Consider the following 25,516-nt stretch of genomic DNA (forward strand, 5'->3'; position numbering starts at 1 on the left):
TTCTATTGTTTTATTTTATTAAATTACTACACATTGGTAGCAATACTGTTATTCCTGACCTCCGCCCCATCATTGTTAACTGTTCAATACCTGAAAAGAATATTTAATGAATCAATATCCACTTGGAGCATGTTGTGTACTTCTAGCAAGTAACTATTTTCTGTATTAGCAACTATACATCTAAATAATAGAAATACCACAAAATTGAATTTTTGTGAACCTCTGCTTATATTGCCCCTGAAGAATTGTTTGGCTATTAAGACTTATGGTCCAAAAGAGTCTATTATCTTGCAGGCTTTCCAAATATAGCAATTTGCAAACTGCTATTGATTAATGAAGCTAAATTTAATTAGTTCAACTTTCTATGGCTCACATCAAACAATGTTGTTTGATATATTCCGCAAGAGGAACAAGTCTTCTACAGCTGGCTAAGTGCCATGATGAAAAAGAAGCTATATGTTGTTCTGGGAGCTGAAATGAGTTGTTTTAAGTGGAGTTTTTCTTTCATTTTCTGAGACTGCTCTGACCTTCCTAAAATCAATCCGTTGTGGGTTAACATGTAAAGCAGTGTTGAATTAATTTCAGAAAGTGAATATGAGATCAGCCTAGGTTTATGCAAATCATCTAACTGTTAAACACACAAATGCTTCTAGACATTCAATGAAAAGCTGTCAATAAAAAAGGGAGGGGATGTTAGGAGGATTTGAATCATGGCACAATCTATTAGGCAAGTTAGAGCTTTGCCTATTTCTATGGCATTGTTAATGCATTCTCTAGAAGTTAATCCTATTTTTAAAGACCTTCCCTGAGGAGTAAATAGGCCGTGCTGAATTAGTACTAAAATGCATTAAAATTCTGAACATTACAAAAGGCACACTATTGGATTCTGAAGTGCAAGGCTTTAGAGTATCGGTTTACTTATGTTTGATAGAAAAATATTGATGTGGAAATCGTCACAAAAAGAGTACAGACAGTAACTTGAAATAAAAGTATATATACTAATGAATTGTATAATTCACTGCAGTAAGTAAAAGTTATTTAGGTATAATTATTTCTTGGAGTACAGTAATATGATTTAGTTGGAATTGTTTCCTAGTTTACTGGACTGATTTATTTGAAACTTTGAGTCAGTTTGCAAATGAAGCTGCAATATAAGCCTGATGAATGAATAAACAAACAAACAGAAATTAGATTCAGAGTGTGTGTGTGTGTGTGTATAAAAATTATTTTCAAAGTTAATTAAGAAATCAAACTACAATAAAATGTGTACATCAGTGGTTCCCAAACTTTTTCAGTCCACCGCCCCCTTGGTGCTACAAACTGATACTCTGTGCCCAGTGGTGGAATTCAAATTTTTTTACTACCGGTTCTGTGGACGTGGCTTGGTGGGCGTGGCTGGGGGGGTGATGTGACTTGGCAGTTTGTAATAGGAAAATTCAAAACTATAACAATTAATTGCACATTTATTCAAAATCCAATTTAAAAACATTTTTAGTTAATGTTAATTCAACAAAATTGTTGAACATGATCCAGTGATACCAGGTTTTCAAGTCTGATAGTCATTTATCAAGAACCTTAGTAACTAGTAACTTAGTAACTCAGTAAAAATTAGTAACTACTTCACTGTTCAGTAAATTCTTAATGTGATGGATGGGCTTGATGAAGTGATACCAGTGTCTGGTTTTAAGTCACTTAGCAGAGTGCAATGTTTCCCAACCTTGGCAACTTGAAGATGTCTGGACTTCAACTCCCAGTATTCCCCAGCCAGGGAATACTGGCTGGGGAATTCTGGGAGTTGAAGTCCAGACATCTTCAAGTTATCAAGGTTGAGAGACACTGCTTTAAAAGCATCAGAACTGTTTTCCTCTCCTCTCCTATTACGGTATCAGAGGAGCATTTTCGGTGGCATTAACTCCTGGCTCTAGTTTCCAATAGTTCTGGGTGGTGGTTTGTCTTAAAAGAAACTTAAAAAGAGCAGCCCATTTCCTACCAGTTTTCCCCTGGAGTTCATGCAAAACTTGCTTCGTTGTCGCCCACGTCAAAATTCCCTTTGGCCATTGCCCTGGTGCCCCCTTCCCACCCAAGGAACACCACTCACTTTTTTGTGTCGCCGGAGGATTTTAGTTGCCACACGCACATATGGGGATCTCCGGTCCTGGGATTGCCCTTCGCATGCCCGCAGAAAAGAGGACTCCCTGCCTGCGGAACACGATACTGCCATCCTTGGTGCACAGTGCGTGGATCGGCGGAGCGTGCGCCGACTGATTGGCTACCTCGAGGAATGCGTGGTATGCAAGAGGCCAGAAGCAACCATTCGACGGGATGGGGAGGGGGGAGGACGGGAGTGGCCCATGTCTGCGGCAGGCTCAGAGAGCATGCACGTTCCAAGCCGTGGCGCTCGGTCTGGAGAGGGGGGAGGAAAAAAGCCTGAGCGGCGTGTGCCTACCCGCCGTGTGGGAGCGGCTCGGTGTCTTCTAATTTAGTTGTTTTGACTCCCTCCCCTCCTCTGCTCGGTTGCACACACTCTGTATGCTCTCTCTCTCTCTCTCTCTCTCTCTCTCTCTCTCTCTCTCTCTCTCTCTCTCGGTGATGGTTGAGGCCGCTGATAGTTAGGATCGATTCTGCTGTTGCTTAAATTGCCGCAGTGGACAGTAGCAGCAGCGAGAAGCAGCAGTGGTAGCATCGAGTAGATCAACGAAGAAAGGGCATTTATGGCAGGCTAGCCAGCTGAAGCTGAAGGCTCAGCGCAGCTCCTTCTCTGCCGCCTGCCGCCCCCCTTGCCTCTTAGCGCCCCCCTAAGTCATCCCACCGCCCCCCAGTGAGCAGTACCGCCCACTTTGGGAACCACTGGAGTAGATCAATGAAGAAAGGGCATTTATGGCAAGCTGGCCAGCTGAAGCTGTAGGCTCAGTGCAGCTCCATCTCTGCCGCCTGCCGCCCCCCTTGCCTCTTAGCGCCCACCTGCCACCCCCTTGCCTCTTAGCGCCCCAAGTCATCTCACCGCCCTCCAATGGGCGGAACCGCCCACTTTGGGAACCACTGGTGTACATTATGAACATTGCACTGCTACCACATTTTCAACCCCAAACCTACACATTTGCATAAAGCATGGTATTATTATATTTATCATTTGTTATATTTCATGTGATTTACTGTTTCACAGTTATATTACACAAAAAAGGGCAAAAATATAAAAATGGGAAAATTATAATGGGAAATGAGTTAAATGAGGACTCAGATTGTTGTAATATGCTGTCTTTGTAAACTGCTTAGAGCAGTGATGACTAACCTTTTTGTTGTTGGGTGCCGAAAATGTGAGTGCACGCGCACTATAGTGTGCATGTGCCGGCACCAATAATGCAAAGTGCGCCCCCACATGCACATGCGTGCACAAACCCCTCCCCACGGTCTCCCCCCCCACATACTCGCCTCCAAGCTGAGGTTGGTGTTTTGTCCGGGGGAGGCTATTTTTGCCCTCCTCAGGTTCCAGAGGTTTTCCTGAAGCCTGGGGAGGGTGAAAACAGCCTCCCCTGGCCCTCCAGAAGGCTGAAAAGCTGCGTGCCAAAGTTGATGACTTACATACCAGCAGATATGACTCCCCGTGCCACCTGTGGCATGCGTCCCATAGGTTCACCATCACCGGCTTAGAGAGTGGTGTAAAACACTATGGAGTTCTATATGTCTAAGTGTTATTGCTATTAGTAGCTACAAAAATACTAGTAACAGCCATCTTGAGTTATTAAAATGTAATATAGGCAGCATAACATTATAATAATAATATAATAAGAGTAAGAATCAATGAAGATTCTAAGCCATGCCAGCAAATTGAGAGATGATTATTATACGATTGGAACAAGTCAATCTACATACCAATTAAAAACAAAGTGTGGTTTGCCTGAGATTTTAATTAGCTGGTTAAAACCAACTTTATATTTTCATAAATTGATTGTTGTAGAAAAAAATTATCATATGGAATAAAAATGAAAGTAACATGAAAAAAGCTACTGAAATCAATTAAAAGAAGGCTCTTCCTTATTGCTGAAGTGATTAAAACAGAAGCATATGACGGAGTAGCTGTATCTAAAGCACTTGCCAAAAGCTGGGGAGTTTTCCACCAAAACGTAGACTCCAAATATTTCATATGAATGAACAGATGTATCATAGACAGACTTATGACTCATTGTATGACTGTTGTAAAATGATTGTAAAATCAAGTCCAATCATGTAGTCAACTTATGACCATAACAACCTATGACACACATTCTGGGCTCCATTGTGGTTGTAAGTCAAGGATTACCTTTATAATAATTAAATATGTTCTATTTACAGGTAATCCTTGACTTACAACCACAATAGAGCCTGGAATGCGGGTGTTATGGTCATAAGTTGACACTACAGAACTGGACTTGATTTTTGAAAACTTTTCTGAAGAAGTATAAATATATGTGTATTTGGTTTAAGAAGTTGCTCACGGATGATGTAGACAGCATAAGGAGAGGCCCTGAAAAGACAGAAAAACAAGTCTCTATGCCAGTGATGGCGAACCTATGGCACGCGTGCCACAAGTGGCACGCGGAGCCATTTGTCAGGGCACGCGAGGCACTGCCTTGTCAGCTGGCCAGCGCGCATGCGTGCGCTGGCCAGCTGAGTTCACCTTTTTAAAAGCTATTTTTCGCCTTCCCCAGTCTCCAGAGGCTTTATAGGAGCCTGGGGAGGGTGAAAAGAGCCTCCCCCCCCCCGGAGGCTTCAGGGACCGTCTGGAGGCTTCCCTGAAGCCTTCGGAACGCTTAAAACCACCCTCCAAGCAAACCGGAAGTCACTTCTGGTTTGCTCAGATGGTCGTTTTAAGCATTCCGAAGGCGTCAGGGAAGCCTCCGGACAGTCCCTGAAGCCTCCGGAGGGCCTCCGGGGGCGTGGGGGAGGCTCTTTTTGCCCTCCCCAGGTTCCTATAAAGCCTCTGGAGCCTGGGGAGGGCAAAAAAAGCATGTAAAAATGGGGTTGTGCGTGCATGCGCACTGGGGGGGTCGCGCGTTGCATTATGGGTGCGGCACGCCCGCACGCGACCCCCCTGCACTCCCCCCACTTGTGGCACGCGAGCCAAAAAAGGTTCGCCATCGCTGCTCTATGCAATAATCAGGTAAGTGGGGCCTGAGTCCTTTCTAAGAAACTAATCTAAGAAAAAGTTTCAGACAAGCTCTCTCCTGGATTCAAATGAAGATAAAGTAAGAGAAAGGAAAAGAACATTCAGACTTACAAGACTGTTCCAATAAAAGTAGTTTTGATATTAGTTTTTTGATCTGGCCTACCTTATATGGTTGACAGATACTATGTGCATGCCTAGGCCTGCTCTGAAGCACCTTTCTTTTTTTGAAGTAGAAATGCGGTACAGTCATATTACATTTGCATAACTTCTTGAATGGAGCAGAGTTTGCACTTAATTTTCAATAAGAGAATATCAATAATTCAATGCCAAAGTAAGCCAATTAGAGAATGATGCTACATTCAGAGTGGCTAAGAAAAGGGTCACCATAACCTACAACTTAAATGTTCTTGAACTGCCTTTCATGAACAGACAAGAAATGAAAAACTGTGTGTTGATAAAGCTTTTTATGAAACTTTTCCAGTGTCAGTATTTATGCAAAACTTCATCCTAAACAGATTTTTATAAAGTGAATTATTTTTAGTGGACATTTTCCAACTTTACATTTCCCCCTGGTTTTCCTGCAAAACATCACTCTTCTTAATTGATATCACTTGATTTGATTTTGATGAAATAAGCTGAACTGTGTTTGCAGAATCAGGTGTGCAGATTTTTCTTTTTCTTTGCCCATAGCCCTCCCTGCCCCTCTCCAAACAAAAAGCCAGTCCTGGCTGTCTAGATTTAAAGAATACTAGGGAACAGTGTATAATGGAGATGAATGAGCAAGTCAACCTTTAATCCTGAATTCTGTGAACAGAAATATAGTTTTGCGATGATTTTGGACACAAGACATGGAAGAATAACTGAATTAAATTTAGGAAGCCATACAAATTCTGCAATCAAAGTAGAGATCCATTTTTTTTCCCAAAAATGAAATGCAAATTGCCAAATTTCACTTAAAGCATAATGTTTTTTTGGCTTGAAATAAAACTCAGAGGTATATATGCTTTTATCCATATTTCACAGTCTTACTCTTCTTATAATTATTTGTATTACTTCTTGATTAATAAAAAACTAATTTAAATTTGTAATTGTTATGAGGACAAGCTATATAAAACCTGCATTCATTTATAAATGAAAAACTTATATTATTATTTTTTTAGTAATACATCCATTTGCTACTATTCTTAGTGCAGATTCAATTGTATATTCCATTTATTTCTATAAATGCATTTAGTAGTTAGATCATAAATTAATTTACACACACACCAATTTAAATCCCATATTAGCAAGGATTAAACCAATCAATGCTATATTTTTAAAAGGATTAAAAAGTAAAGTTTTAAAGTACATTACTGCTGACCTTCACCATAAAAAAGAAGTGATCAATAAAGAACCTATCTGTAAATCTGATAAAAGTAAATCTCATTTGCAGCAGTAAGAATAAGCATAATTTACAAAAATATCTAATATCTTAAATTATTAAACAAGCTTAAGAAACAACCAACTTTTCTTTGAATGAATATCTATCTTCACTGCTGAAAGCGTGCAAAATTATTCTATATTTGTACAGTTTTTATAAATTTCACCTTTATTTGTATTTTTAAAGTATATTGTCTGAGATGCTTTTATAGTTAGAAAAAGTTTACAAATTTAGCAACTGCAATTTTGCATAACAGTATGAAAGCATAAATTATTCTATATATAATAATTCCAATCACGTGAGCACAAAATCTTATACTACCCAATAATCTGAAATATTGTTAGCATGTAGATTAGGTATGTCCAACTCTAAACAGGTAGTAACGTGGCCCCAATGTTGGACATATAGATTATGCTAAACTTAAAACTAAATAAAAGAGACTGGGTTGTGTGAATTAAGATACAAATAGTGTCATATTCCTCTCAATATTTATTGGAGGCCACTTTTAGAATTTGGAGAACTTTATTTAGAAGAAAATAGCATCAATTTTTTCCCTAAAATTAGTTCTAAGTTTCTAATTTTGTAATATCTATTATAAAATTATGTCCCATATACTTGTACCTGGTATACATCCCTTAAAATTGTTTCTTAGACTCTTCTGACTCTGTAAACTGGTTTAGGGCTGTAAAAGCACTGTGAAGTAGTGTATAATACAATACAATACAATAGCAGAGATGGAAGGGACCTTGGAGGTCCTTTAGTCCAACCCCCTGCCTAGGCAGGAAACCCTATACCGTTTCAGACAGATGGCTATCCAACATCTTCTTAAAGACTTCCAGTGTTGGGGCATTCACAACTTCTGGAGGCAAGCTGTTCCACTGATTAATTGTTCTAACTGTCAGGAAGTTTCTTCTCAGTTCTAAGTTGCTTCTCTCATTGATTAGTTTCCACCCATTGCTTCTTGTTCTACCCTCAGGTGCCTTGGAGAATAGTTTGACTCCCTCTTCTTTGTGGCAACCCCTGAGATATTGGAACACTGCTATCATGTCTCCCCTAGTCCTTCTTTCTATTAAACTAGACATACCTAATTCCTGCAACTGTTCTTCATATGTTTTAGTCTCCAGTCCCCTAATCATCTTTGTTGCTCTTCTCTGCACTCTTTCTAGAGTCTCCACATCTTTTCTACATCGTGGTGACCAAAACTGAATGCAGTATTCCAAGTGTGGCCTTACGAAGGCATTATAAAGTGGTATTAACACTTCACTTCACAGTATAAATCTAAGTGCTATTGCTATTGCTTCTCATGTTCTAAAGTGCACGAAAGCATTTATGTATATACACACACAAATATATACACTCTTAAATACTGAGTATTAACCATGCTTTAAAAGCGATGCAATATATATATATATGGATATGCATTTTGCATGAAATTAGACTAGTAAGGAGAGTGTATTTGGTGGCCTAGAAACTGGGAGACTGTGAGTTTTAGCTGGAGACTTTGGGCCAATCTTATGGGGCTGTTGTGAGGAAAACATGAAACAGAAGGAATATTAGGTATGTTAGTTATCATGAGTTAGGTTAGGTAAGTAATTAAGGTGAAATGGTGGAATTAAGGTTAATCAAACAAATATGCAGCTGACTGGCTAACTATCATGTTTCATTGATCAGTGAGTTTTTAATGGACAGTTATTAAACTCATAAAACTAAAAGTTTCTTCAGCAATAAGTAGGCAACAGGGTCTCTGGCTCTCAAAAATATTATTTTAGTAAAAAAAAGAAAAAGAAAAATTGTATATTGGAACGATGCAAAGCATGAGTCTGTAGCAGCCTATTTGAAAGAATTCATTTGGGCCTCACAGAAATCTCATTACACATTTAAACAATCCTGGAGGGCTGTTTTGCCTTTCAGTAAACTGATGTTTTGAGATAAGCTATACTCAATATTGTAGTCTTTTTATGAAAAGGGCAATACAGTAGTTCTTAACCTGGGTATATTACCTTAAGGGGGTCATCTGGGCATATCTGGACACATTGAATCAATTTTTAATTGTTTTTGTTGTGAATCCAGGACCTAGTTAAACAGTTTAATAACCACTAATCTATACATATTCTCAAAAAGGTAAATCTACCACAATCCAAAAATGTTTTATTTTAATTAAAAAATGCTCCAAAACAAAAGGCAGAATGTACCATATTTTTCGAACTATAAGATACTGGAGGTTCATCTGAGGTTCCACTGGATTCAGATTAGAAATCTTCTAATCAAACACAGTGCTTTGACCAAACACATATTTCTCAGTACCTGTGAAATGCAACCCATCTCATACAATACAATAGAGTTGGAAGAGAGGTCTTCTAGTCCAACCCTCTGCCTAGGCAGAAAACTTTATACTGTTTCAGACAAATAGCTATCCAACATCATCTTAAAGACTTTCAGTCTTGGCGCATTCACAACTTCTGGAGGCAAGCTGTTCCACTGATTAATTGTTCTAACTGTCAGGAAATTTCTCCTCAGTTCTAAGTTGATTCTCTCCTTGATTAGTTTCCACCCATTGCTTCTTGTTCTACCCTCAGGTGTCTTGGGAAATAGTTTGACTCCCTCTTCTTTGTGGCAACCCCTGAGATATTGGAACACTGCTATTATGTCTCCCCTAGTCCTTCTTTCTATTAAACTAGACATACTCAGTTCCTGCAACTGTTCTTCATATGTTTTAGTCTCCAGTCCCCTAATCATCTTTATCCCACTTCTCTGCACTCTTTCTAGAGTCTCCACATCTTTTCTACATCGTGGCGACCAGAACTGAATGCAGTATTCCAAGTGTGGCCTCACCAAGGCATTATAAAGTGGTATTAACACTTCATGTGATCTTGATTCTATCCCTGTTTATGTAGCCTAGAACTGTGTTGGCTTTTTTGGCAGCTGCTGCACACTGCTGGCTCATATTTAAATGGTTGTCCACCAGGACTCCAAGATCCCTCTCAGTTACTACTATTGAGCAAGGTACCACATATATTGTACCTGTGCATTTCATTTTTCATGCCTAAATGTAGAACTTTACTCTTTTCACCATTGAATTTCATTTTATTAGATAGTGCCCAATGTTCAAGTTTGTCAAGATCCTTCTGTATCTTAAGCCTATCTTCTGGAGTGTTGGCTATTCCTGCCAGCTTGGTGTCATCTGCAAATTTGATGAGTTCCCCATTTATTCCCTCATCCAAATCATTGATGAAGGATGTTGAAGAGTACTGGCCCTAAAACAGAGCCTTGGGGTACTTTACTGCATACTTCTCTCCATATAGATGCAGTTCCATTGAGGACTACACGTTGAGTGCAGTTGGTCAGCCAGTTACGAATCCATCTGATGGTGATGCTGTCTAACCCACATTTTTTTACTTTATCTAGTAGTAGGTTATGGTCTATCTTATTAAATGCCTTACTGAAGTCCAAGTAAACTATATCGATGGCATTCCTCTGGTCTACTAATTTTGTCACTTTGTCAAAGAATGCAATAAGATTAGTCTGGCATGATCTGTTTTGGACAAACCCATGTTGGCTTTTGGCTATTACTTTGTTTGCTTCTAGGTGAAATCTAGGTATATTTCTTTGCCTATTTAATTTCCCCTCCGTAGCATTTTTCCATCGTGTTTCTTGCCGTTTTGGACAGGAAAACAAAGTCTGTGGGACTAAAAAACCCCCCTTTCAATCAATCAATTCCAACTTTGCAAGATCTCTCTCCCCCCCCAAGTTGTAATTGATTGAAGTTTTTTTTTAGTCCCACAAACTTTGTTTCTCTGCACACGATGGCAAGAAACGCGATGGAGCTGGAAATCAGGTAGGTAAAGAAATGTTTGGGAGAAGCGAGGATCTGGGCGATGGTGGGTGGGGCAACCTCGATGCCGTAGCACTGAAATGGAGAAAAGGACAACAGCAGCCACGTTGAGTGAAAGAAGCCTCTCTTCTTCTTTCCTTGCTGCTTGTCTTTCCCCCCTGCTGGTAGCTCTCCTCATTTCCCTTTGGATTCAAGCGATCGGGCAAGATCCTTTTTAGTAGCAGGGGAGGGAGGGGGAACAGAGCAGCCAGCACGAGTGAAAGAAGCCTCTTTTCTTGCCACTTGTCTTTCCCCCGTTCCGGCAGCTCTCTCCTCATTTCTGGTTTGCATTGGGCTGTTTTTCGCCCTTTGGAGGCTTCAGGGAATCCTCCGGAGATTTAAAAAAAAAGCACTGGAGCTGACAGGGCAATGCCTCGCGTGCCCTCAGAAATGGCTCTGCATGCCGCCTGTGGCACGCGTGCCATAGGTTCACCATCACGGACCTAGGAACTGTTAAGGTAATGTCAGGGGATGAGAGTTGTTCCAAGTAGGGTGGTTTTTTGTAGAATCAGAATGTTTAAGTACGATAAATTTAGAATTTCCAAATAGTGAGGTAGCCCTTTAGATATTGCTTCAAGGGCTCCAATTACAATTGGGACAACACATGATTTCTTTTTCCACAGCCGCTCAACTTCAATTTGCAAATCCCAGTACTTTGTGATTTTTTTCTTGCTGCTTATCTTCAATTTGTGCATCACTAGGTATTGCAATGTCAGTGAACCAAACTTCTTTCTTTTCAACTATTGTTATGTCAGGTGTGTTGTAGGCCAAATGCCTGTCAGTCTGATTTCTGAAATCCCACAAGATCTTGACTTTTGAATGATTTTAGCAACTCGGTCATGGCATTGTAGGTAGTCAGTTTGTGCAATTTTGCTGCACCCACTGATCAAATGGTTGACTGACTTATCTTTCTCATTACAGAGGTAGCATTTGCTGTTGGTGGTAACATGTTGAATTTTTGCCTTCATGCAGTTTGTGGCTAAGGCTAGTTCTTGAGCTGCCAAAACAAAGCCTTCTGTTTCTTTTTTCAGTACTCCTGATCTTAACAAGTTCCAAGTTAGTTTTTGGTCAGCTTTGCCTTCAATACTTTTCAAGTATTTGCCATGCATAGCTTTGCTTTTCCAATTTTCAGCTCGCTTCTCAATTACTTCTTTCTTATATTCAGCTTTTGAGTTAGTTGTCTTCAAAAGGTCTCCTTTATTTACTTCCTTAATCATTGGTTCTTCACTTTTCTGGATGTAATCATTCAAGCTGTGTCTTTCTTCTTCCACAGTCTGCTTTACTTGTAGGATTATTATTATTATTATTATTATTATTATTATTATTATTATTATTATTATTATTATTATCATCATCATCATCATCATCATCATCATCATCATCATCTTTGGTGAGATTCATAGCCTTTGGGGCTGGTTGGCAGCTCAACAGCTTGAGTCCTAACCAAGGACGGCGACGACGACGACAACTACTACTACTACTATTATACAATTGTATCACAGCGGCTAGTTGTTTCACCGGATTTGGCATTGATTACTAGTCGGGCCCCACCCAGGGGCCTAGGACGTCATAACGTATTTTCGTAATATATGTGCGGATCCAAGCAGTGCAGCTTTTTGCATTTGATTGATGGTGATTTTGTCAAGTTTTAACTGTTTTAAATGTAATTCCAGTGCTTTTGGAATATAATAATAATAATAATAATAATAATAATAATAATAATAATGATGATGATGATGATGATGATGATGATAATAATAATACTTTATTCATTAAACATGAAATTCAGTCAACTGAACATTCAAAAATGCATCACAAATACCACTGACTGGTGCTAATGGTTGATATAGGTTGTTACCAGCGTCCTAGGAATCAACCAAATACCTTCTTAAAATGTACAATGTTCCAAGTAGCAGAGTTTTTTGCAGTTCCACTGGTGTTATTGCAGGAAGCTGAAATTTGTTGATGTATCTTATAAAATTCTTGGACATGGTACCAAGTGCCCCGATAACAATGGGTATCACTGTTACATGTTTCATCCATAATTGGGTAGTTTCGATGGCCAGGTCGCGGTATTTCATGATTTTTTTCCAGTTCTTTTTCTTTGACTCTGGCATCTGCTGGTATTGCAATGTCAATAAATTGTATACTTCGGCCTTCTACAACCGTGATATCTGGCGTGTTGTGTTCCAAGTAACGATCTGTCTGTTTCTGAAAGATCTTCACCTTTTCATTTTCGGTAACATAATGACCAGTGGATTAATTTAGCAACTTGGTCGTGTTTATCTTTGTAATCAGTTTATGCAATTTTGCTGCATTCACATATTAAATATGAAACAGTTTCAAATTTGTTGTTGCAAAGTTGGCAGTTTGGATTGTCAGTGGATTTTTGTATCTTCGCTTTCATGGCATTAGTTTGTAGTGCTTGTTCTTGAGCAGCCAACCTTCCGCTTCTTTCTTGATGGTTCCCATCTTAAGCCATGTCCATGTCAAGTTGTCATCACATTTTCCTTCAATATTTTTCAAGTGCTGTCCATGCAAAGCTTTGGTTTTCCATTTATTTAATCTGTCATCCAGCTGTTTTTCCTTATATTCTGCCTTAGTTTCCATTGTTTTTAGACTGTTCTCCGTTTTCACAGCCTGCAGCAATTTTTCTGTGCTTTGGTTCACATAATCATTCAAATTTTGTTTTTCTTCTTCTAGTTTGAGGGATTTGCGACAGCCCCCTGTCCCCTATTTTTTGTGGCAGGTACAACCTGTCAATGTCACTTCGTGGATGTAAAGCGTGGTACATATTCAAAAGTTTGTGTGTTTTCCGGTCCAAGTTTTCTGGTTCAGCCAAAGTCCAGTTGATGATTCCAGATGAGTAGCGTATCACTGGAACTGCCCTGGTATTAATGGCTTTAATTGTGTTTCCAGCATTCAGCTTTGATTTTAATATTTTGCGGACCCTCCTGATGTATTCCTTTTGAGTTGACTCTTTGACTTTTCCATTCAAGATGTTATCTGCTTCCAATATGCATAGGTACTTGTAACCATCATCCTTTGCTAATGCTTTCACTATATTTCCATTTCCCAGTTCTATTCCTTCTGTTTTTTTCCATTTTTCTTTGCCGCATGGATAATATAGCACATTTTTCAAGTCCAACGTTCATTTTGATGTCACTGCTGAATAATTGATTTAAGTTCAGTGGGGCTTTTCGTATACATTTTTAAGTCATCCATATATAGTAGATAATATATCTTGCCAAGTTGGCTTGAGATTTGGTATCCCAGTTTTGTGTTTCATAGGATTATTGTCAGTGGAATTAATGCAATGTTGAGCAGTAGTGCTGAAAGTGAATCCCCCTGGAAGTTTCCTTGTCTGATGTTGATTTCACCAATGTTCTCCCCATTTGTTGTTAGAACTGTTTTCCTTTTTTGCATATTTATAGTATCCAGTGAGGTAATGAGTCAAATGCCTTCTTGTACTCAATTCACGCCATATTTAAATTTGTTTTTCTTCATTTTGCATTTTTAGTACCATTTTGTCAATGAACAGCTGATCTTTTGTTTTTTATAATTTCCTTTTTGTTCTACTGGATACAAACTGTTTTCCATCAGATGATTGAGTACTGAATTTGCCAGTATCCTTGTAAAATTTTTTAATGTTGTTGGCAGACAAATAATTGGACGATAATTGCTTGGTTCTGTGCCCTTTTCTGGATCTTTCATTATCAAATGTGTTCGATCAGCTGTTAACCATTCTTCACTTGTTGCATTTTGAAGCATTTGATCAAATTGAGTGGCCATGCGATAATGGAGGCTGGTCAGGTGTTTTAGCCAGTATCCATGCAGTTCGTCGAGGCTCGGTGCACTCCAGTTCTTGAACTTCTTTGCTTGTTTTGTCACCACGTCAGTTTTTATTACAATATTTTCCATCTTGTTTTACGTTGGTTGTTGTTGAATATCTTTGATCCAGGAGGCAGTTTTGTTGTGTTCCACTGGGTTTTCCCACAGTTCTTTCCAAAAGTTCAAAGTTTTTTCTTTACATGGGTGAACATTAGTTTGCACTCGATTTTCATCAAGGGACCGGTAGAAGAGGTGTTGGTTTCTTCTGAACTGGACATTTTTACGCTATTATTTTATTCATCCTTCGTATCTTTCAATTTTCTTTGATGTTTCTATTACACATTGTTTTAGTTCTTCCATAATTTCTGTTATTGTTTTTTCCTCCAGATTATATTTTTTGTGTAAACTATTTTTCAGCCTTTTGTTCTTTAGTTTTCCTTCTTTCAAGTACTTCAGATTGCTGACATCCCTTTGTAGTTTTTTAATTTTATTTTCAAGTCGAATTTTCCACTTTGGCGTTTCAGTGTTTTGGTGTTTTTTGGGGGCATTTTATAACCCAGTTCTGCAGTTATAACGACAGCTGTGCTATACATTAATTGGATGGTTTCATATAGTGTGCTGGATGGGATGGAAGTTAAAATGTTGTTCATGGCAGTTAACAGATCTTTCACTCGTTTGCTATGCACTTCGTGAATTGTAGGTAGCCTTTTTCTTTCTATGTTTTCCTTGATGCGGTTTTCAATTTTTTCTTTCAGCATTTTTGCTAGATCACTTAGCTCTACACTTTCGAGTTGGTGCATAGGAGGATCTTCATCCTGTATGTTGGTTTCTTCCACTGGCTGGTCAGTTTGTTCAGGTGTTGAAGCAGTTTCTTCAGCTTGTTCATTATCACTTGTTTTCTTTTTAGCCAATATTTCTAGATGTTGCATTTCAACATCTGTGAAAACTTTATTACGGATGATGAATCGTCTTTGATCCATTAATCTTTGTCCAGTTATGTCACTTTCCGGGTGTTGTTTTTTCCACAGTTGCATCATTCTTTTTTGAAATCCTCGGTTTCTTGGTTTTCTTCGGTTGTTCAAGTTTTGCGCTTTGGTTCCAGTTGCTTTGCAGTTGCATGCCCTGGTTCCTTGGCAGTAACAACTGAGCCCTGTAGCCCCCTTTTTGACAGATGTCCAGGAGCCATAGCATCAGACGTGGTTCTTGTTGACCCGGGCGACAACATATCCAATGTGGAATAATAATAATAATAATAATAATAATAATAATAATAATAATAATAATAATAATAATAATAATAATAATAATAATAATAATAATAATACACATAGGATCCAAATTCCTAAATTAGGCAGGCAATTCTCAAGCTGAGAATCTTGCCTAGCTTCTGATGCAATTCCCAATCCCCAAAGAATTTACTCCCTTACTAATTCAGGGCTATCCTTAGCATTGGCTGTAACAAGCTATTTTTTTGTTTCAATTTAGGTAAAAGAGAGCAATAGTTGAACTGTATTAAAAAGCCAAAGACCTAAACAGATTATCTTATTCAAGAGGTGTTAATTGCTCTAGGACTGTATCTCAGCTTGCATGAACAGTAGAATTTTTGCTGTTGTTAGTGTATCTTCAAACTAGCTCAATATACAAATTTTGTTCAAAAGTAAACATTTAAGCCATTCTTTCAAACACAAACTACAGTAACATTAAGTAGTACAATGTAAACTGTGTAAAAAAGAGAAACAATTTTCCATCAGTATAATTTCATTTATGCAAGCTAAGTATTTCTGTTGCCAGGCTTTTTAAAATAAAAAAATGCTATTCATTTATTAATCAAATTTATGTAATTACCCATCTTTAACTTTTATTCTTATTTCCATTCATTTTAAGTTGCATTCATTAATTAAAATAATATATGAACTCTCCACTTGTATTATTTTAAGGTATGATTAAATTCTAGCAATTTTATAATGCAAAATCTGTGGAGTCCATTTTCTATAGATGTGAAGGAGAAAAAAAATGTTAAGTATGATACTAAAAGCACTCTCTTTACCTACTGTTAAACACTGGAGATACATAACAATAAAAAAAATTAACTGTCCAAACAAAAAGCTATGTTTTTAAAGACCTTTCTACCTCCCAGCAAAACTATAACATGTGAAAGTAACTAGATATTAAAAAGATCAATAAAGGTCAAAATGACAGAAATGGGTGGAATTTTTTTATTTACACTGATGGAAGTGTTTTCCTAACTAAAGTACAATTTCAGACAAGTCTGCAAGTTATCTACAATCATGGATATTTGACCAAGCTATGATGACTGCTACCTCTGTTACACAGCCTATTAAAATTCTATGAACAGTAGCATAACAATAATTAGTTAAGAAATATATATTTTAAAACAAATAGCTATATTCCCCCCTCCCAACCCTCCCCAAAAGAAAAAAGTAATGCAAAATGTTTTAAATATTTTATCTAATCACATTTGGGATTTTCTTGGGAAATGTGGATATGTATCTTTGGGCATACATCAAATCTTTCATCAAATAACATGTAAAGGCTTAGCACACACACTGTCTCATGGCCCAGTTTGTGGCATTATGGTAGAGCTACCCCTTATGCATAGCAAGAATAACATATTACAGGGTTACCAGGGATAGACCTTTCAGTCAATAATGAACAACATGATGACATGGATACTAATTTGGCCAAAGGCTCCTGCACCTGAAATAACCAGAGATGGATAAGAAGAGACTAGGGATGGAAAAGAAATGCACCAAAGACAAATTCCTTGTGTGTCCAATCACCTTTGGCCAATAAAGAATTCTAGTTCTAGTTTTAAGATGGGAAGCACTGCAGAAAGCAAGGTAGTTAAAGTTATTGCAAACCATCAAGATTTATTTCAGCCAATTTATATAACTATCTGACAACAGTAACTGTGGACAGGTAAAAACTAAAATGAACCAAACAAGCTTGTGGATATTCTTCAACAACAGCTCCTTCTAGAGTGCAGATGGGGAGAAAGTGGTATGTGTGCATATAAAGAATAGAAGGGATGGAGAAAGAGAAGTAGTTCACTGAGATGGAATATAGATAAGTGAATAAGAAATGATTAAATATTGATTCCTGGGAGAAATATTGGAAGAACTTATGCTAAGTCACAAATATGTTATGTTGTTCAGAAAATCATTTTGCCATATCCTTCTAAGCCATCCATACAGTATAAACTTAAGCATAAAGGACAATTCTCTTCTGAGCTGAGCCATATATGCACTTTTCTTGGCAACAGTACGGATATTCAAGTACCAGCCAGGTCTCTCCTTGCTCAGTTTTCCAGCTCAAAGTTGCTTCCTAATTGGGCAGTCTTAAGTCCAAAACTATAGTGGAGTCATGATGTAAAACAGTATCTCACTGATTCACCCTAGTTCCCTCGCCTCATGTGGCCTCATAAGTGGAGACTGAATTGTATCCAGTCAGTTTTTCTTCTGTTGATAGAAGCAGGATCTTTAATTTTGAGGATGGGAAGAAAGGCATTTTGGGCACTGCTCTTCTTTTCAGCAATATTAAAACATGTCTAAATTTGATTTAGAAATCTGGGAGATGATGGAAAGATAGAAATGGATACTTCTCATAATATACAATCCTTTATACGTAGATGGGTTACATGGATAGAATACTGTGCAAGAATCAAATCATTTTCTGCAGAATGAAATCCATTGGAAATAAATCTTACTTTTAAAAAATATGTTCCATCAAGTCATTCTTAATTCTAAGTGACTACATACAGATCTTCTCCATGACAATTTATCCCTAACATGTTCTTTCAAGTCTCCCAGTGATGTTCTCATCACCATCATAACTGAGTCTAGGCACTAGTCATTGTCTTCTTCTTTCTTTCCATCCTTCCCAGCTTTAAAGTCATTTCCAGAGAGCTAGGTCTTCACGTAATATGACAGAAATGGAATAATTTAAGCCTGATCATTTGTGTGAGTTAGAACTCTGGGCTGATTTGTTCAATGATCCATTATCGATCGTACAAATATATTACCCAATATATAAATATAAAATTATCTACTATAGATACAGGTTCAAGCATCATGCAGTTTCAGCCCATATATATACTTTATATAACTTCATATGAATTACTACAGAAATTAATTTACTAATCATGGAAATTAAATCTAATTAGTCAACTCTCCTCCCATCAACACTGACAGGCAAGGCACTAGAATATAAACTGATAGCAAATCACACTATTTACTAGCACTGATGATGTTACCTACTTTGGGTAATGAAATGTCTGAAAGAAAATGCGCAAAGGACACTTCATACACATTAAATGTACAGGATAGCACAAAAAGTCTGCAATGGATAATGTAAAATTGTTTAATTTTCTTTTAAAATAGTGTGTTCTAAAATATGTACATTGGCAATATGAGATTACTGCTGACCTAATAAATTATGATTACCTTAATTCTTTACATGCAAAATGAATCTGGTGAAAAACAGCTGAAAGTTCATTAACTGTACTTAGAGAAATGATACATATTATGTAAAAATGCTAGCAAGATTATTTTTGAAAATTCTGAAAATATCCAAGGCTGATTAAAAAAATGAAATGTCTATATAATTACAGCTGCTTTGTGGGCAATATTATGGGTGAAACAGATGTTTGCAACCTATTAATGAAAGTTTTTTCAAACATCTGCTTACAATTTGAAAGCAAATGTAAATACAGCACAGAAGGTCAATTGTGCCAATTAAGGTCTATGTGCAAATCTACTGCTGCAGGTTTTTTTCCAGCTTATGCTGACTCTTTTTAGCACAGGAAATAGTATTTAATAGCAGCTTTGTCAATTTTGATTGTGATTTTATATAACAACAAACAATGATTACATGTCCTGTACTTTAGCAAGTAACTCATTTTCCTTCCTTCATTTCCTTCGTACCTACAGCACACTGCCAAGTGCACTAAGATGTGGTAAAAGTGTCATAATAAGTTGATTTTCATAAATAAAAGCTTAACTTCCACATAATTGGATTTGAAATATTCCACGACTCTTCAAATGTGCTCTTCTACAATTAGAATATTAGACTTTCATAATCTACACCACTCCAAAACAAATTTAACCAATATAAATTGCAGATGAATGATCAAAAGAAATTACTCAATTGCTGAGATTTTTATTTTAATCCTGATTTTTTAGAATCCATGAAATGTTATCTTGTTTTCTCCCACAGTCCTCTTCCTCTGTATGGAAAGCAATAAATGAATATACAAAAATAAAAGTGTTCTTTTTTCCATGCTACCACTAGGTTATACTTATTCAGAGGATAGTATGTTAGCTACTCCAGCTCAAGAGGAAATTGAAAATTAAATGTGGTTTGAAAACTAGCACATATCTGACATTATGCCTATTGGTAACAGATTTGGAAGAGGTGTATCATCTTCCCTTAAAATGGCAGAAATTCTTAGATGGCAAAATATATAAGGGGGAAAAATGAATCATGGCTTCCTTTCAGAAAAAAACAGAGGTTTCTTTTAAAAAAAGGTTTATTGTACTTCACCTGTCAGTATCACCATATTATAATGCCAAGTATTTGATGGACTTACCCTAATTTGTGCTCTTATCTCTTTTTTTGATTCCTGCAAACTAAATAAGTCTATTTTCTCTAATTATGCAACAATCAATGGCAGACACACAGACACTCTCCACACACCCAGCTGACTATACACGTCAGAGATCAGCCAAAGCTAAGGTGAAAATGTCTTGCTCTTCTAGAATGTACCAATCATGGTACATGGTAGATTTCCAAAACTAAGTTCTATGCAACACGAAGTGATTTCCTACTGATAACAGGAAAAAACATTACAGGAAAAAACATCATCACACATGTAAACTGGTTTGACTTCACAAAAGAAGCATTTTCCCAGTCTTCTATACAAGTGGGAAGAAATGAACAAGACTTTTGTTGCCCTAATTACTTATATATGTTTCCTCACTTGAAGGCAAAATACTCTCTGAAATTCTCATTGTTGACATCATTAGCTTCCTTTTAACAAATGCTATTAAACAGAATTATTGAATTTTTATTTATTGGATTAACTGTTTCCAGTCCAAACAATGAAGGAAATCTGACAGCTTGCTCTCAATATATAATTTTGCATACCTCTATGTTCTTGACGTGATTTAAAATATTGCTATTCTAAGAATTGTGAATTTTGTGCAGCAACACTAGAATCATAGAAACTGATGCACATGCTTTAATTAATTACAGACATGTGTACATTTGCACTCCCATACGTTCATAAATACATCTTCTAAACCAAAGCAATGCACTTCTGTATAAATCAGAAGTGGTATAAAAATGATATGCCTAAATATGAAGGCCTATTGAATATCTGAAACAAATACTGACAATCTTACCATCTTACAAGATCCTTATTTCTACCACACTGTAACCTTGAAACTATATTCACTGACTTCTAAATGAGAAATGTAAGGCTTCTTGACCAGTTAAATCTGAAAGCAAACATCAGAAGTCTCAGAATGCATTCCCATCAATTAGGTGTTGTCTTTACTCAGCTTACCCCAATGTCACTTTGAAAACTTAGTACATCATCTATCTTGCCTATAACTTATTAGCAAGGATATCTTTAAAGTCAGTCTATTTTCTAGCCACCTTTTTCTGTAAAAACACAAATTTATATTGTTTGTTATAAAGATAACTATAGTAATCTGTTCCAAATTTAAAGATTCTTTTTTTTTATATTTCTATATTTTCAATAAAAAACTGTACTTATCATACTCAGAAGCCACCAATCTTTATTCTATAAATTACATTCTTTTAAAAGTTTTGATTACAAGTTATTTCATCTGTATGAATTTCTTCCCTCCCAATATATTTTTGTCTTATTCACTAGCTATCAAAATTCCTGAATTTTGATATCCCAGAATTAAGAGTCTGCAAGGTTACAAGAGTAATTGGGACAAACATTTCCATCACTAAGCAATGGAGTTGTAAAGCATGACATCACATGATTACATTGCAATCTTGGCAGTCCCCAATGCTATCATTAAGTGAGATCCATGTGGGTCATTACATGGGGGCTCACATGACCACAACATATGCATTGACCCAATTTCTTCAGAGTTGTACAGCATATCGCTTTACTGAATGTAAATCATAAGCTTGTCATAGTTAAATGCTCAGATAGTTAAATGGCCTTTTAACTAATTTGATACATCCTGATCAGAATGGATTTGTCCCAATGAAATATATCAGAAATAATAACGGATATATTCTGAATGCTGTTTATACAAAAATGACTATGATTCTCTTTGATGTGGAGAAAAACTGATAATTTTGAACAGTCATTTGTGAAGAAGATGAAAGTTTATTACATGGATTCAGACTATCTACAATGGACAAAAAGCCAAGATAATGGGAATTGGGCTGATATCACAAATTGTATCATAATACCTTCTAATAATTGTAGAAGGATTCATATTACCATGATGAAAGGGATATGATATGTTGCCCTATTTAGAAACTTGTCAAGATAAAATCCAAAATTTTAGGATCAAACTGTAAAATCAAAAACATAAATTAAAATTATATGCTGATGACACTATATTTATAATTAGCATAAATTCCATTCTAACATTGCTCCTCCTGACAACAGACAGATTGAGAGTGGGATAAAATAAAAAGGCCATCAACTCCTAGAGATCTATTGATACATAAAACATTAGTCTCACATCATGCTTAAGTTTAGGAAACCAATTTGGAATAACATACCAGTCTTATGATTTAGATGACGTATAGCAATTAAAATGGGCATCCTTTAATAACCATAACCAAACAGATCACACAGGTTCAACAAAACTACTTCCAGGAATGCAGTTGTACCGAAAAACATGGAGCCTGAATAGAATCAAGACAGGCCATGCCAGAACTAAGGCAAAGTTCTTTAAGTGGGGAATAGCCAAAAACCTGCAACACAACTGCGGTGCATTGGAACGAACAACACATAGAGTTCAAGAAAGTTCTCTCAGGAAATTTCAAGGCACCTGGGATGATTTCATCAATAGCCACCCCAGAAGCAGTTAATTGTGAGCTTCCTCAGGTATTAAATTACATCTAGCCCAGGGGTTTCAAACTTGTAGCCCACAGGCTGGATACGTCACATGCTGGCTCTGCCCCTGCCCGGTTTAGCAAAGGGGAAAAAGGGCGTTGGTACCTACCTGATAAGCCTCTTCTAATAGAGTGGAGATAGAATCCATGCATGGGTTAGCACTGTCCATTCTCTGATTGGACTGAGTCTGATTAATAATTAACTAACAACCTTTATAACCTGCCCCTGTGAGTGACTCCACCCAGCTTTCAGCGAAGAATACACACACAGACTCAGCGTGTTATCCAAACTTCAACTTTAGTAATTATCAATGTGCAGTGTCAAACAAGAGCAGCAAGTAGAACTATATATACATACCGACAGGGTAACCTCCCCGCTTGGCAAAAAAGGACCAGTCTCTCTACAGGGTGGGGCTGGATGCTATCTCCACTCTATTAGAAGAGGAGTATCAGGTAGGTAACAACACCCTTTCTCAATAGAGATGGAGATAGCATCCATGCATGGGACATAGCCAAGCTTGGTCCTGTTGGGTGGGAGGAGACTGGTTTGCTCTACCTGCCAGAATGTACCACTTGTAGAACTCTACAGCCAAAGGCTGCATCCACTGAGGAAAATTTGTCTAGTTTATAATTGTTGATAAAGGGCGAGGGGGATGCCCATGCAGCCGCCCTGCAGATCTACCCCAGGTAAGCCTGTGTATTCCATGCTGCAGTGGTGGAAGAACTCCTGGTTGAGTGGGCAGTGACCCCCTAAGGGACCAGCTCCTGATTATAGGCAGTGGCAATGCACTTCCTAACCCACCTGCCTATGGTAGTGACCGATACCTTCTGTCCCAGGGAGGTGGGCTGGAAAGAAACAAAGAGACTTTCGGTTTTCCGAAACTCCGATGTCCGGTGAATATAGATTTTAAAGGCATGCCGGACATCGAGCTTGTGCTACTGTTTCTCCAATGGCCTGGTCGGGGACGGACAGAAGTCCGGCAATACAATCTCTTGTGCGGGTTGGCTGGCTGTGTTGTTACATCTTGATTAGTTGATGGAGTTGATGTATGCAGATTAGTCGGCTGTTTCGTAACATCCTGTGTGGCTGAAGTACTAGCTGTGTGCCCATTAGTCTTTTGTGTTGCAACGATCTGAGTAGTGGGCTGTGTGATAACATCCTGAGCCCAGTGTAGTGAGATCCTGAGTCCTGTGCTGCAACATCTTGGGAGGTTGGCTGCATTGTAACATCCTGATGTTGTAACATCCTGAGCCTTTGCATTGTAACCTCCTGAGTTCTGTGATGTAATGTCCTGAGCAGATGGCTGTGATGTAACATCCCGGGCTTTGGTTTGGCTCCGAGTTTGCTGTCTGGCCATGTGTTTATGGCATGTGTCAGTTTGCTTTGTGTAGGGGTCGGAGGGGAGTGCAGCAGTTGGTGATGCCGCTGTGGTTTGGCTTCTGGATGGTGGTTGCATATCGTCTATGGGATGGGTTTGGGTTTGAGTCTGGTGAAGGTGATTAGTGGTGGCATCCTGTGTTGTTCTGGGTCTGGTGTCGGTTTTCGTGGCTGGGACTCGTTTGTTGACTAGGGCTAGTTTCAAGCTGTCTGGTAGGCAGGAGGTATCATCAGGTTTATTCATGTTGTGGGGGTGTTTCTCTATTTCGATAGCTTCCATAATTATTCCCTTGTTGAAGTGTTCAGTTTTGGAGAGTAATTTGGTTCCTTCAAAATCAATTTCATGTCCTGTTGCTTTAAGGTGCTGGAAAAGGGAGGAAGTTTTTTCTTCTTTTCTGACTGCGTTCTTGTGTTCTGCGATGCGTGCATTTATTCTCCTATTAGTTTGTCCAATGTATGTGGCTGGGCAGATTTTGCATGGTATTTCATAGACTCCTTGGTTTTCTAGCTGGATCTTGTCTTTGGGGTTTCTTAAGATGTTGGCTATTTTTTGGTCAGTGCCGGAGGCTGTCTTGATATTGTGTTTGTGGAGAATTTTGCTGATTTTTTCTGTGGTGCCTTTGATGAACAGGAAAACGGCATTGCCCTCCTCCTTTACATCAAAGGCACCACAGATAAAATCAGCAAAATTCTCCACAAACACAATACACACACACACACACACACACACCAGGAAATTCACCTGGGAATTAACCTAACCTAATTTAATAAAGGAAAGAAATAGATCATTTGATTTTTATTTTCTTTTATTTTAAAGGATTTAATCTCTACATTCTATAAGTGAATTCTGATCACTGACCATACTAAAGAACTAACTGACTAATCAAATAGACTTAAGAATAATTATGTATTCTTTGTTTTTTGTTTATTTATTTATATCATTCATTTATTATTTTAATAAATAACTCAAAATGGAAAGCATAACTAATATTTCTTCCTCTTCCTATTTCTCCCCACAACCTTTGAGGTGGGTTGGACTGAGTGAGTGACTGGTTGAAAGTCACCTAGCTGACTTTTATGCCTAAAATAAGACTAGAACTCACAGTCCTGTGGTATTACCGTATTTTTCGAAGTATAAGATGCACAGGAGTATAAGACGCACCAAGGTTTTGAAGAGGCAAATTTTAAAAAAAGTAGGTAGTTAGATAGAGGGAGAGAAAGAGAGAGAAATACAGTAGGTAGGTAGGGAGAGAGAGAGTAGGTAGGTAGAAAAGGGATAGAGAGAGAGAGAGTGTGTGTGTAGGTAGATAGGTAGAGGGATAGAGAGAGAGAAATAGAGAGATATAGAGAAATACAGTAGGTACCGTGTTTCCCCGAAAATACAACCTGTCCTGAAACTAAACCCTTGCGACATTTTTCGCGTGCGCAAAAATATAAGCCCACCCTCGAAAATAAACCCTCTGGACAATCCCCCCCCCTCCGACCAGGCAGAGCACCGCTCGCCGACCTAGCGGTATCCCGAAGGCACCAAGCCACGGGAATGAGGTGGGGGCAAAGGCGCTTGCGTTGCTTGGTGCTTTCGGGGTACCGCTAGGTCAGTCAGTGGCGCTGTGCCCAGCTGAAGAGGGGGGGGGTTGCTGGGCAGCTGTTCTCTTGCGAGCGGGCTCCCGAAGAGCCGGGCACAGCCTCAGGGTCGAATGGCTGTGTTGCGCTGTCGCAGCAGCAACGCAGCAGCCATGA

General features: G+C 38.1%; 1 protein-coding gene across 1 annotated transcript in view; it reads right to left on the minus strand.

Annotated features, from left to right (window-relative positions):
• Positions 1-25,516, minus strand: part of HLCS (holocarboxylase synthetase) — a 70,365-nt gene that overhangs the window by 15,686 nt on the left and 29,163 nt on the right. The window lies entirely within an intron of this gene.

This window comes from Natrix helvetica, assembly GCF_964273705.1.
Source record: "Natrix helvetica genome assembly, chromosome: 4".
In the NCBI taxonomy this organism is placed as follows: Eukaryota; Metazoa; Chordata; class Lepidosauria; order Squamata; family Natricidae; genus Natrix; species Natrix helvetica.